The sequence below is a fragment of the Saccopteryx bilineata genome, chromosome 12 (genome assembly GCF_036850765.1).
Source record: "Saccopteryx bilineata isolate mSacBil1 chromosome 12, mSacBil1_pri_phased_curated, whole genome shotgun sequence".
Lineage (NCBI taxonomy): Eukaryota > Metazoa > Chordata > Mammalia > Chiroptera > Emballonuridae > Saccopteryx > Saccopteryx bilineata.
The window spans coordinates 2,850,555-2,864,289 of record NC_089501.1 but is presented as its reverse complement, the minus strand read 5'-3'; the positions used below and the strand labels follow the sequence as shown (position 1 = coordinate 2,864,289).

The window sequence follows — 13,735 nt, the reverse complement described above, 5'->3', positions numbered from 1 at the left end:
TGGTCCCCAGCCACCTGGCTGGGAGGCACGCCTGCTGCCAGGGAAGTTGTAACTGTGGGCTACTACCACAAGCTAGAGGCGAGTGGGCGAGAGCTGACGTTGTTTGACCATCTAAATTTCATTCAGCATTTAAAACCCAGGTTTGGGCTTTTCTTGAATAACTGGTAGATTCGGCTATACTGAGTTCTATCTGTCAGGGCAGCCAGTAGATAAGGAATGGCCACTCTAGCTAGCCCAGGTCACTACCAGTCCCTGCTTTATGCCTCCTTTGGGGCCAGGCTTTAGCTGCCACTCATCGTGACACTTGCACTGCTGTGTTCCAGACAACAGAGGATGTTTCTCTTTAACCAAGACTTTTCCATCAGTGGGAAACAAGAGATAAACAGGAGATGGCTCGTGCTGAAAGAAGCTGGGGAGCTGAAGTACTTCTTTGTAGAAATGAGGAATGTTCTTGTGGGTTTAATGGACATGCCACCTGCTTCACTGATGAACTCACCTTGCCTGCTCCCTGTGGGCATTTGCCTCATGTCTCCTTGTTCTAGGCAGCCTTGCAAAGAGACGACCTTGTCCCTGGTCAGGTATGACAGAGCCGCTGCCTGCAGGCAATGGTGAATGGAATGAACCCGTGTGGGCAGATGCCTGGAGGGCAGAGGCCCCTGGAAGCCCACTGGGGGTGGGGAGGACTCCACAAGGTGGGGCTCAAAATAGAGAGTAAATGATAAAAACAAGTTATTTCATTACTCACAAATGTATTCCCTATGGCTTCTTGTGGGCTGGGGCAGTTAGCTCAGGGTGCACCTGTCCTGGAGAGAGAGGGCAGGACTCACTCTCCTCTCCTTTACGACTGGGGTAAGGAGCAGCAGCGTTAGAACTGTGGTTTGGGGACCATCACATGTTTTAGAATAACATGGTGGTATCTTTTCCCTTTCTGGGCAGAGTCTGAATTTGAAGTGGTGTTCTATGCGTGTCATCTAGGCAGCATTCAGGGTGGTCACTTTTGTGCTTTTGTTGCTAAACTAGAAATGTGTTTTTTTTTAAATCTCGCTATTATGTGTCTGGGCTAGTTATTCCAACAGTTTACTCACCTCATTTATAACCAATAAAAAAATAACAGCTATCCTTTATTGAGCTAATCTTCTGCCAGCTACTGTACCAATGCTATACTTAACTGCCTCATTTATAGCCACCCTGCAGGGCGCTGTCACCCCATGCTGTGAATAAGGAAATGGAAGCTCAAAGCTTAAACAGCTTCCTTAGATCTCACACTTAGAACATGCTAGAGCCTGGATTCAAATCCAGATCTGCTGGACTTCGTGAGGCCTGCAGTCTACCGTTAGCAAGCGCAACAGCCTTTATCACCGCCTGCTATCTGCAGGACGGCCACAGGGACAGGGCGACAGGGAGAGAGCGACAGCACAGGCAGATTGGAAATCTGAATGCAAATGGCTGAGTCTCCCGAGAGCAGCAAAATTAATTTAGGCACATTCTTTAGGGAAAACGCTCAGGCAGATTCCTGCAGTGACAGAGGGTTTTGCAAGAATCCTTAGAGTTGTTCCGTAGCGGGAGGAGCAGCCCCCTCAGCGGAACATCACTCTGGGACCCAGTGTCTCTGGGTTACCAAGGCTCAGACCAAAGGAGTATGCTACTCTTTCCCCCAACTATTATGAGTTGAATTGTGTCCCCCAAAACATACTGAAGCGCTTGGCCCAGTCCCAATAAATGAGACATTATTTGGAAATAGATTCTTTGTAGATGATTACATTAAGATGGGGTAATTAGAGTGGGCCTGAATCCAGTATGACTGTTTTTCTCATAAAAAGAAAAGTTTGGACACAGAGACAGACATGTACAGAGGAAAGACGATGGGAAGACACAGGGAGAGTGCTATCTATGAGCCAGCGAACACCTGAGGCCACCAGAAGCTGAAAGAAAGGCCTGGGACAGATATTTCCTCACAGCCCTCAGAAGGAACCAACCAGGTCAACACCTTGATCTCAGATTTCGGGCCTCCAGAACTGTAAGACAATAAATTTCTGATGTTCCAAGCCACCTGTATTGTGGTACTTTGTTATGGAAACCCTAGGAAAGGAAACCACCACCGAACATGTATACTTTTTTTTTTTTTTTTTGTATTTTTCTGAAGTAGGAAACAGGGAGGCAGTCAGACAGACTCTCGCATGTCCCCGACTGGGCTCCACCTGGCACGCCCACCAGGGGGCGATGCTTTGCCCATCTGGGGTGTTGTTCTGTTGCAACCAGAGCCATTCTAGCGCCTGAGGCAGAGGCCACAGAGCCATCCTCAGCACCCGGGCCACCTTTGCTCCAATGGAGCCTTGGCTGCAGGAGTGGAAGAGAGAGACAGAGAGGAAGGAGAGGGGGAGGGGTGGAGAAGCAGATGGGCGCTTCTCCTGTGTGCCCTGGCCAGCAATCGAACCGAGACTCCTGCACGCCAGGCCGACGCTCTACCACTGAGCCAACCGGCCAGGGTGACTCTTTAAAAGAGATTTGGTTGTGTGTGCTTGTCATCATCCACTTCAGAGTCCTCCTGCTGAACAGGGCTGCCACATCCACAGCCTGATATGAAAGACTACCCTCATTTCAAGCCTCTGCCCCCTGTTTAGTTAGCCAGAGTGTCTGGTGCATGTGTCACAGGCACAGCAATGGAGCCATTGGAGATAATGCGGAAGGCAACAGCATGCGTTTTGAGGTTTCATGAAGTCCAGTACAAGAGCATCTTGAAAGATACGAATAAACAGTACAACCAAGTAATACCAGTTAGTCTGAGATAAAGTCTGTCTGTAAAAAAGAAAAAGTAGAGAACTGTGGGAACACAGACCTGGTGCTATGACCTCTGGTGGGGAAGGGGAATGGTGAAAAGTTCACAGTGGAGACTGAGCTTTGAAGGATGAATAGGAGTTGACAAGAGGACTGTAGAAGCATCACAAGTAAGGCAGAGAAGGTGGAAATGCTTTGCCCGAGCAGGAAAGAGTGTGCAAGCATTCCTTCGTGTCTTCCACTAGAATGGAATTTTCTGAAAGGGAAAAATTCAATACCATTCTGGTCGGCATTGTTCATGACTTGAACAATTAAACTGTGAAATAACAAGACTTAATTAGAAAACAGCAGAAGAATTTATATTTGAATAGAATGAGGGTAATGACAATTGTTAGTCATGTGTCTAGAGCTTGGCATATGTTAGCCCTGAAGTAATTATTTGTTAAATGAATGAATGAATTACAAGTCATGTAATATTTCTAGACATTATTTTTTTATTTTATTTTTCACTGATTCATCTTAGACAGAGAGAGACAAGGAACATTCATTTGTGTCTCACTGAATTGTGCATTCTCATATCTGCCCTAACCAGGGATCCAACCCACAACCTTGGTGTTTCCAGTTAGCTCTGGTTGAACTAACTGGCTAGGGCTGGGCATTATGTTTTATTCATCAGTTTAAAAATGGTTTGGATTCGGCCCTGGATGGTTTGCTCAGTGGATAGAGTGTTGACCTGGTGTATGGATGTCCTGAATTTGATTCCCAGTCAGGGCATCCAAGAGAAGCAACCATCTGCTTCTCTCCCTCTCCCCTTTCTCTCTGTCTTCCCCTCTCACAGTCAGTGGCTCAATTGGTTCATTCAAGTGTCAGCTCCAGGCACTAAGGATAGCTCGGGTGGTCTGAGCAACGGCCTTAGGTGCTAAAAATAGCTTGGTTAATTCAAGCATCAGCCCTAGTCAGAGGTTGCTGGGTGAATCTGGTTGGGCTCATGCAGGAATCTATCTCCCCTCCTCTCACAAAAAAAAAAAAAAGGGTTGGTGTGGGGAGGTGATATACCTTTTCTACCTCTCTCAGATCTGTGATCAACAGCAAACAGAATAACAAATTGTGACAACACTGTTATTATGGACTAAATGTTTGTGTTTTGCCCAAATTCATATGTTGAAGCTCTGACCTTCCATGTAATGGTATTTGGAGATGGGGCCTTTGGGACATAATTAGTGTTGGAGAGGCTCACCAGCTTGAGCCCAAGGTTGCTAGCTTGAGCAAGGGGTCACTCGCTCTGCTGTAGCCCCCAGGTCAAGGCATGTATGAGTAAGCAATCAATGAACAACTAAGATGCCACAACAAAGAATTTATGCTTCTCATCTCTCTCCCTTCCTGTCTGTCTGTCCCTACCTGTTCCTCTGTCTGTCTCTCTCTGAGGAAGGAAGGAAGGAAGGAAGGAAGGAAGGAAGGAAGGAAGGAAGGAAGGAAGGAAGGAAGGAAGGAAGGAGGGAGGAGGGAGGGAGAGAGGGAGGGGGGAGGGGGAGGGGGAGGGGAGGGAGGAAGGAAGGAAGACAGGGACTTTCTTTCTACCCACCCAGCAGGAGGGTGACTATCTGCAATCCAGGACCACAGCTGTCACCAGAACCCAAATATGCTGGCACCCTGATCTTGGATTTACAGCCTCCAGAAATGTCAGAAGATAACTTTCTGTTATTTAGGCTGCCTATTCTACTTACTGTATCTTGTTATGGCAGCTGAGTAGACTAAAACAGCTACGGAAAGAACTTGATAGCTGGGTGATATTATTTCATAGTTGGTGCAGTACGGTAGATGGAGCCTAGATTGGAAGTTGGGAGGTGAGGGGTTCTAGCCTGTGGCTCAGATCCCTGCCATTGCAGGGACAATTCCAGGAGGTACCATTCATGTAAACTAGGGACAGTCCTGCTCCAAACCTTTGACCTTTGTTTCTCCATCTATAAAATGGAATGGGAACGGAACACATGATATCTGACAATGATTCATTTATTCTTTCACCAAATATTTGTTGAGAATTGGCTATGTCTCAGGTAGTTGGGAGACAGAATGGTTGAAAACGGTCTTGCCCTCCAAGAGACATTCTAGCTGGGAACACAGACAAATAAAAAGGCAATTACAGCTCCGTGTGAGCAAGGTCTTGGTACTAGCGAGCTCAGGATGCCATAACAAAATCCCACGGACTGGGTGGCTTACACACAGACATTTCTTTTCTCACAATTCTGGCACTTGGAAGTCTAAGATCAAGGTGCCAGCAGGTTGGTTTCTCTGAAGCCTCTGCCCCTGGCTTGCAGACCACTGCCTCCTCTACGGTCCCTTTCTCTGTGCCTGCACATCCCCAGTGTTTCTCCCTTTTTCTTGTTAGGATACCAATCATACTGGATTGAAGCCCATCAAATGCCTTATTTAACCTTACTTACCTCTTTAAAGGTCCTATCTCCAAATACTGTCACATCCTGAGTATACTGGGGAACAGAACTTTAACAGGTGAATCTTCGGAGACAACAATTCAGTCCGTAACGGTCTCCATAACAGGGAAAGAATAAGGTGCCATGGGGTGCAGAGCAGGGCGCTCTAACCCAGACCTGGCGCACAGGCAGCCTCTTGAGAAAGATAGAAGCCGCTGAGGATGACAGCAGGGCTGGGGCAGGGGCCACTAGTTTAAATGAATACAGCTTTGTGAGGCAAACACCTTGTATATTTCACTTTTTTGGTGGAATCTGATTTTTTTTTAATGTTTGGCCTTTGGTAAAAATCACATAGAAAGAACCCCAAAACATCATTCCAGAGACCAGTGTACTTTGAGCAATCTTCCCTTTCTTATCGTCTCATTTTTCTTACTGGTAGATTCAGGAAGTTGGCATCCATTATTTCTCAGGCCCTAAAGTGTCAAGATTCTGGGGAAATCCTCAGACTTACTCACAGGTATGTATCTAAATACTGTGTTGACACTTCAGGAGCCTTGGGAAAGGGAGCTGTGGATTCTATAGCCAGATGTTGTATTTACTTTTGAAGCGTTATTACTAAGATTTATTCTCTTCTTCTTCTTTTCTGTTAAAGTCATAAAATATATAAATAAAGTGGAGACTGGTGACAGGAGTAAATCTAGGCTTTCACACCAGCTTGGCATGACCTAGCTACTCCGTGCTGACTTTTGCTCCGTGGGCCTCGGTGACGACTCTGGGTGGAAGCAGGAAAGGGCTACAAAAGCAATAGGTGCTCATTGTGGAGAAACAAAAAATCAAACATTACATAAAGGTATAACCTGAAAAAGTAAAGGTATACCCTGAAAAACAGAAGCTCAAATGTTGCATAAAGGTTCCTTTCCCCTCCACCAGCCTGTACCTGAGATACACACTGTTACTGTTTCCCATATCTTTTCTATTCACACCCAGATATATGTACATACATTAAAAAAAGTACACTATATATAAAGCTGTAATATGATTTTTTTACTCAATATAGACTTTTTCTGAATCCATAAAAGAGTACCTTCCTTTTTTCCCCTGAAGCCTACATAGTATACCACAGCATATGTCATTCATTTAACTATTTCCCAAGTTCTTTCCAGTTTTTTTGCTATCACAACAATCTGCAGTGAACCTCTCTGTAGACACAGCCTTAGTTGAGTATTTCTCTGGGACAGAATCCTAGAAGTGGAATGGAATCAACTGGATCTCAAGTTTATTTTCACGAGGTGTTTCATTTTACAGAAAAGATTTTAGGCAAGTCAGAGAAGACTACACACGCACACACATAATTTCATTTACAGTTTTTTCACAGCATGAATTTTTTTTTATCATCAGACAATTACTAGAGCAATATGTGCATTCTTGTCTTCTTTTTTAATGGGGTCAGATTGGCCTGGGAACCAGCCTCCCCACGCTTCGTGCCTCCTGCCTGTCTCTGCAGCCTTGTGATCAGTGTGGAGCCTGCTGACTGCCGGCCTTGGGCAGCCCTCTGGGCAAAGAGGCCCTGGTGGCTACAGCGCCTGCAGCCAGCACGCTGGGCTCACAGTGAGCTCTAAGTTCAGTTTGGCGTGTGTTTTCTCAAAGGGTTGAAATTGAGAGTGGGACTGCAGTAGTAGTTTTCACTCTCCTTAATATCTTTTTGAGAATCCTATTGTGCAAGCCAGATATTCAACTAAAACCAGATCCTAATGGCTGTGTTGGGTGTTTCACATCTCAAGCTGCCATAAAGTATTATGTAGTTCAACACATAAGGAAAACTGCCCGGCACAATTCTCTTCAGCGTTTCATGCAAAACCTCATATATATAGACACACACACACACACACACACACACACATATTTTTTTACATTGTGTCATGGTAAGTCATTTACCTGCTCCTGAGTCCACTGAAGGTAGGTATTCTTTTTCCTGGCACACAATGGGTTAAATTCAACACCTTGGGCCCCCGACTTCCCAAACAAAGTCAGTTTTGCAAGTTATTTAGCAAGGTGTGTCTTTCTATAAACTCGATTTAATAAAGTTAATATGTGCTTCTCTGCCCTCATACTTTCCTGTTTTGAGTATTCGGGGAATCTGGATCTGCCAGCTACTTCTGTTTGAAGTTGAAGACTTGGCAAAATTATGCATCCAGCAGGAGAGAAGTAAAGTGAAAATGTCTCACAAGTAACAGTGAAATCTGTTGCGTTGTTTCAAGACTTAACTAATGAAAAAAACAAGCCCTACTAAATATTGTCTTGGCAACTATAGATATATCTTAGCAATGACAAAACCTTTAGAGCAGGGGTCCCCAAACTACGGCCCGCGGGCCACATGCGGCCCCCTGAGGCCATTTATCCGGCCTCCACCGCACTTCTGGAAGGGGCACCTGTTTCATTGGTGGTCAGTGAGAGGAGCATAGTTCCCATTGAAATACTGGTCAGTTTGTTGATTTAAATTTACTTGTTCTTTATTTTAAATATTGTATTTGTTCCCGTTTTGTTTTTTTACTTAAAAATAAGATATGTGCAGTGTGCATAGGGATTTGTTCATAGTTTTTTTATACTCCGGCCCTCCAGCGGTCTGAGGGACAGAGAACTGGCCCCCTATGTAAAAAATTTGAGGACCCCAGCTTTAGAGTAATAGTTCACATATATCTGAAATCTAATGTCTGTCTGCCTGCCACTCTTAATTATATATATTTACATTATTTATATCCCATTCTTCATCGAATGCTGTGTAATTACCTTTTTTATTTTAATTTAGAAATTAAATTTAATGGGGGTGACATTGATCACTAAGAGTACATAGGTTTCAGGTGAACATCTCCATAGCATTTGAACTGTTGATTGTGTTGTGTACCCTTCACTCAAAGGTAATTTTCCATTTGAGTTTTTACAGTTAGTGTTTTATATGAGTCCCTTATATGGCCAAGTAGTCAATTTCCCCCCTGCTGCATTTTACTCATAAAATTGGAAATGAGTTCATTAGATCAATGCAGCAGCTCTAATTTGAGATCTTGAAAAATGCATTTCTAATTTAAAATTTCCAATCAAGCAGACCTCTAAAACTCGGGTTATTTTTTTCAGGTCTTTATGCACATCCTTGTGAACCGTCAATAGTCACTCCTACTGACTTCTTTTTGGGTTAAGTTGGGCAGCAATTGTGTTTTTAATACCTCATTTCTCTCCTCATCTTATACTATATTTTTCATATTTTCTTCATAAGGCATTACTTTTATCCAATGACATTTTGAGAACTGTTGGTCAAATAAGTTTGTAAATATGATATATATGTTTGCTTGCTTATAGTTTGCATTGGGTGTGGGGGACAGGCTGTAAGCAGGCAGGGTCGTTATACCCTAAGGCTTAGTTTTAAGACTAAGCCTTTCCAATCCTAAATAACTTTGTATCAGAGACTTCCTTGTTTGTATATTGGATTAAAGGTTTTGATTTCTACACTATAAAATAAGGCAGACCGGGACCTGTGGTGGCGCAGTGGGATAAAGCGTCGACCTGGAAGTGCTGAGGTAGCCGGTTTGAAACGTTGGGCTTGCCTGGTCAAGGCACATATGGGAGTTGATGCTTCCAGCTCCTCCCCCCCTTCTCTCTCTCTGTTCTATCTCCTCTCTCTCTCTGTCTCTCCCTCTCCTCTCTAAAAAAAAAAAAAAGAATAAATAAATTTAAAAAATAAGGCAGACAGGGAGTGCTCTCTCTCTCTCTGTTCCTGAGATTAGCATTAGAGAGGAGAGCAGAAAAGGCCACGTGGAGGAGAGAAGAAGCAACCAAGATGGCGGAGTGCTGAAGGAGAAGCCAGTTTGTGCAGAGAGGAGGAGATGGGGAACAGAAGTGAATAGGCTGGTGAGGTACAAACCTTTGATTCTAGGAAATTCTAGGAAACAGTGGCTTTGGGAGCCCTGAATGGAAAGGGAAGTTGTATGGCCAGTGGCCACGGCCACCATCATAGCCGCCTGGCCCATGCAGGTTTGCATTGGATTCGGACAGTCGGCAAAGAAACAATGGAGCCAAAAACTGGTGGGCCATCATATTTAACTCTAGCTTGCACCCGGCAGGCAAGTAAAAACACACACTGGGCTCCAAAACCTACTCACATTCAGTGCTCACAAAGCTATTGACTTATCCAAGTTTCCTAGAATCAAAGGTTTCTAGCTCACCAGACTTATTCACCTCTGTTCCTCATCTCCTTCCTTCTCCCTGCACAAACTCTGCACTAACTGCTTCTCACTCAACACTCCACCATCTTGGCTGCTTCTCCTGGCCACATGGCCTCTTTCTGCTCTCTGCTCTCTAATGCTAATCCGAGGAACCAAGAGAGCAAGCTCTCGTTCTGCCCACATTTTGTAGTGTAGATTCAAAACCTTTAATCCCATATACAAAATAGGGAAGTCTCTAATACAAAGTCACTTCTCTGAGGCATGATTGGATTGTACCACCCCACATCAAAAAGGGTGGGAAAGGCTTAGTCCTAAAACCAAGCCCCAGGCTACAAGGATTCTGCCTGCCCACAGCCCGCCCCCAACACACATTAATATCACCTGGGCAACGGCCTCCTCGTGGGCAGCACCATCTTTAACAAAGTGAGCATAATATATTTTATCTGCCCAACATAAGTGTTTTCCCACTGTGTGTATTTCTAGCCCACCGGGTGCAAGCTAGGATTAAAGCTAACGACCCACTAGCTCTTGGCTCCATTGTTTCATTACTGTCTGTCCGAATCAAATGCGAACCTGCATGGGCCAGGCGGCTATCATGGTGGCCGTGGCTACTGGCTTTACAAGAACCATTATTTTTTTTTATTTACTTTTACAGGGACAGAGAGAGAATCAGAGAGAGGGATAGATAGGGACAGACAAACAGGAACGGAGAGAGATGAGAAGCATCAATCATTAGTTTTTCGTTGCGACACCTTAGTTGTTCATTGATTGCTTTCTCATATGTGCCTTGACCGTGGGCCGTCAGCAGACCGAGTAACCCCTTGCTGGAGCCAGTGACCTTGGGTCCAAGCTGGTGAGCTTTTTGCTCAAGCCAGATGAGCCTGCACTCAAGCTGGCGACTTTGGGGTCTCGAACCTGAGTCCTTCTGCATCCTAGTCCAACGCTCTATCCACTGTGCCACCGCCTGGTTAGGCCGAACCATTATTTTTTTAAAGATTTTATTTATTGATTTTATAGAGAGTGGAAAGAAGTGGGGGAAACGAAAAGTATCACCTTATAGTTGTTCACTGATTGCTTGTCACATGTGCCTTGACTGGCAAGCCCAGGGTTTCAAACTGGCAACCTCAGCATTCCAGGTTGACGCTCTATCCACTGCACCACCACAGGCCAGGCCAAAACTATAATTATTATTATTTTTTCCAAAACTATTATTTTTTAAAGGCTTCAAAATACCAATAGAACACAACTATTCCAATGCAGTTGGTTTCACCTTTATATACTATTTCCCTTCCTCCTATTAAAAAGAAAACCACAGGCTCAAAATGGCAGCACTTGTGCTAAAAGCCCATGATAGGGAACCAAGATTTAATACCTAATCTAATTACAGTTTCAACCTTTCCCCGAAATGTAATCCTAAACAACTAGTCTGGAATGTTCTGGTAAAGCACCAGTAAGGTAATCTGTCACGTGGGCACTCTCAATTCCTCCCCCACAATCCCAACAGAAAGAAGAGGCAATCTACATGACAAAAACTATTACCATTTGCCTCCTTCCTAAAGATGTCCTGGTCTAAAAAGAATCCTCTTTTCTTTTAGTAGCTCCCTTACCCCACCCTTCTTTTAGGTGAGATGCTCTCATTCATGAATTGCTTAATAAAGTCAATTAGATCTTCAAATTTACTCAGTTGAATTTTTTAAAAACATTCCTTATATTAAAAAAAAAAAAAAGACCTCATATAAACAGGCAAAACCACTTGAAGGTAGTTTCCTTTCCTAGATAGCAACATTTTCCATTTCTCTTAATAACTTATTTAGAATAAACAGCTCATTTTATGTACATTGATCTAACTATGCTAATTAAGGTATATATTTACAGTGATTCTCAAGATCACTTTGTAGTTTAAGAGATGTGCTTTGAAAAATCAACCATGTTAGTTAAGCATGTTGCTTGCCTTAGATGTTATTTTTTAGTAAAATTATTCTATTTGACAAAATCTTTGGTTCCAAACAATGTGAACAAAGAATCGTTAATCTCTATTGTCTTCTATTATTTGTCCTTAAATATCTGAGTTGATAAACTGAGTGATTAAAAAATACATCCTTCTCAACACACATTTCATCTAGTCCCATTTGTAAAAATTTAAGTCATTTTATATATTTTAAACACTTAGGTAAAGTGGTTTAAAAATGCAAAGTGAGCTTAAATACTAATCTTAACTCTTCCTAACGCCCTACTGGGAAATCCTAGAAAACTGATGAAATGCAAGTTATACTTTAAAAATTCTAATTACGACTGTTACATTAAACTGAAGGTGAGGCTGAAGCTGCTGTATCTGTTAACTAAGTCAAGCGACATACTAAGTCATACGTATTATTTGATTTGCGAATGTAAAAGTCAAGTCCCCGCCAGAAATTGAAGTGCCTCCATTCTGTCTTTTGGGAATGTATAAATTAACCATTCTCCCACCACGGTCCTCCTCCCTTCCTTCCCCCGCCCTATTTTAAATGTAGATAGGGCGACTCAAGTCTTTTGAATTTGAAGGACTGCTATCTCGGCTCCATTCTTTTCATCATCTTGTTTTGAATGACACTGAGCACGTATGGATTCTTTTATAAAACCACCCCCCTGCATGCAGAGCTCCGTTTTCCTGGCAGCTCGCTGATTTTGCATAGCAATTAGTACTGACTTCTCAAAACGGGCTATCCAAATACATTTCAAGAAAAGTCCCCCGTAGCTCCTCAAAGGTCATGGATAACTCTGTTCTATTTTATTTCAAACCCGAAGAGGAGGAACTTGCACAATTACTAAATTCCCAATCGGTGTGGTGTGGAGGATATGGTAATCCAAAATTATATGTTAATTTAAACCCACCCCGCGACTGGGCAGCAAAGAACCAGCATATGCCTTAATTTAAAATCTATTCTACCTATTCACTGACCGCACAGGGCTGAGCCACATGGTCCTCTCTTGCAGCCAGTCAGCTGTGAGCAGCAGATGGAATTATTTGCATTTTCCTTTTTATACTTTCTTCAACAAGCGAAGAACTTAAAATTTTATATTCTCGCTGTTTACTAAAATATCAACGTGGTTTAACTGTCGGTTTGGGCTTCCTTGACTCTCACCCATCACAGCCGTTCAAGTCAGAGACTTGAGAAAATACTCGAGGAGTGGGTTGTTATCAAGTTGAAATCTCCAGTCCGGGAGTTAAGAGTCTAATCAGCCTTTATTCAGATGGCGACTCGTGTTTTCCTATTTTAAGCGCTGGACGTAGCTACCCCGTGGATTTGTCTGTGGCTTGTGGGTCTGTGAGCGCGCGCACTTCGGAATCTCTCGCTTTACAGCTTCAAAAGTCAAAACTTCAGGTTAAAAGTAGAAGGCTGGTTTTTTGCTCTCGGGCTCACAACAGAGGGCGGCCACTCCACAGGGGGCGTGGCCAGAGCCAGCGTTTCCCAGCCCTGCGGTCGCTCTCCGGCGGCTCTCGACTCCATGCCGGCTCTGCCGGGTGGCAGGGGTCCCTGCGCCCGAAGTCTTTGTGCCACCCTCGGCGCGGGAACACCCGCCCGGGTACCCAGGACACCGCGGAAATACCAAGGACTCAGGAGAGGCACGGGAGCTAGGGAAGGAAACGCCCCGCACAGTCGCCGTCCCGCGGAGAAAAAAAAAAAAAGTAGAAAAAGAGGCTTTTCAGGTCAAACTCCTCGGGTCTAAGAAACCACGGTTTAGAGACATGACTCGCAGGGGAAGAACACACAGTGTGCAGGGGTCATTGTTAGCCAGCGCTGGCCCGGAGCGCCGTGGGTGCGCGACCTCCGCCCCCCGCCCGGGCGACCAGCGTGGGCCCACGTGGAGCAGCGCAGCACCCGCCGAGCGCGCCGGGCCGCCCGGGTTCCCGGGGCGCGCGCCTCCGCTCCCCGCCGTGGCCGCTCACGCCCGAGCGCCGCCGCTGGTCCCGCGTGTGCCCCGCTGAGGGGGAGGGGCGGGCCAGGGGTGGGGGCGGAGGGGTTGTGGTTCCAATGCGGCGGGGGCTCCTGTGTCCTTGTGCGGAAATGACACACGGAGTCCCGTCACGTCACGCGAGAGCGCAGCGCACGGACACACACAAAGAGAGGGGAAAATACACGGCGCCCGCCTGCCGCCCCCAGCAACTCTCTGGGCCGCCCCGCCAGGCTCTCCGCGCGCGTCCCCCACTCTGCGGACCGGCGCTACCCCGTACCCCACGTGGCGCCAAACTCGGCGCGGGCCCGCACTGCAAAGTACAGAACTCGTGTCCCAGGTAAGTGCGGGGAGGAACAAGCCGGCTGCGCGGCGGCTCCGGAG

At 45.2% G+C, this 13,735-nt stretch overlaps 1 protein-coding gene across 2 annotated transcripts in view; it reads left to right on the top strand.

Annotated features, from left to right (window-relative positions):
- Nucleotides 1-12,697: 12,697 nt before the first annotated feature.
- Nucleotides 12,698-13,735, top strand: part of BEND3 (BEN domain containing 3) — a 36,386-nt gene continuing 35,348 nt past the window's right edge. The window contains exon 1 of one of the 2 annotated variants that reach the window (XM_066248053.1): nucleotides 12,698-13,691. The gene's annotated coding sequence lies outside the window, so the exon portion shown is untranslated. Of the gene's footprint in view, nucleotides 13,696-13,735 lie in introns of both variants that reach the window. The other variant, XM_066248055.1, reaches the window with a different exon arrangement.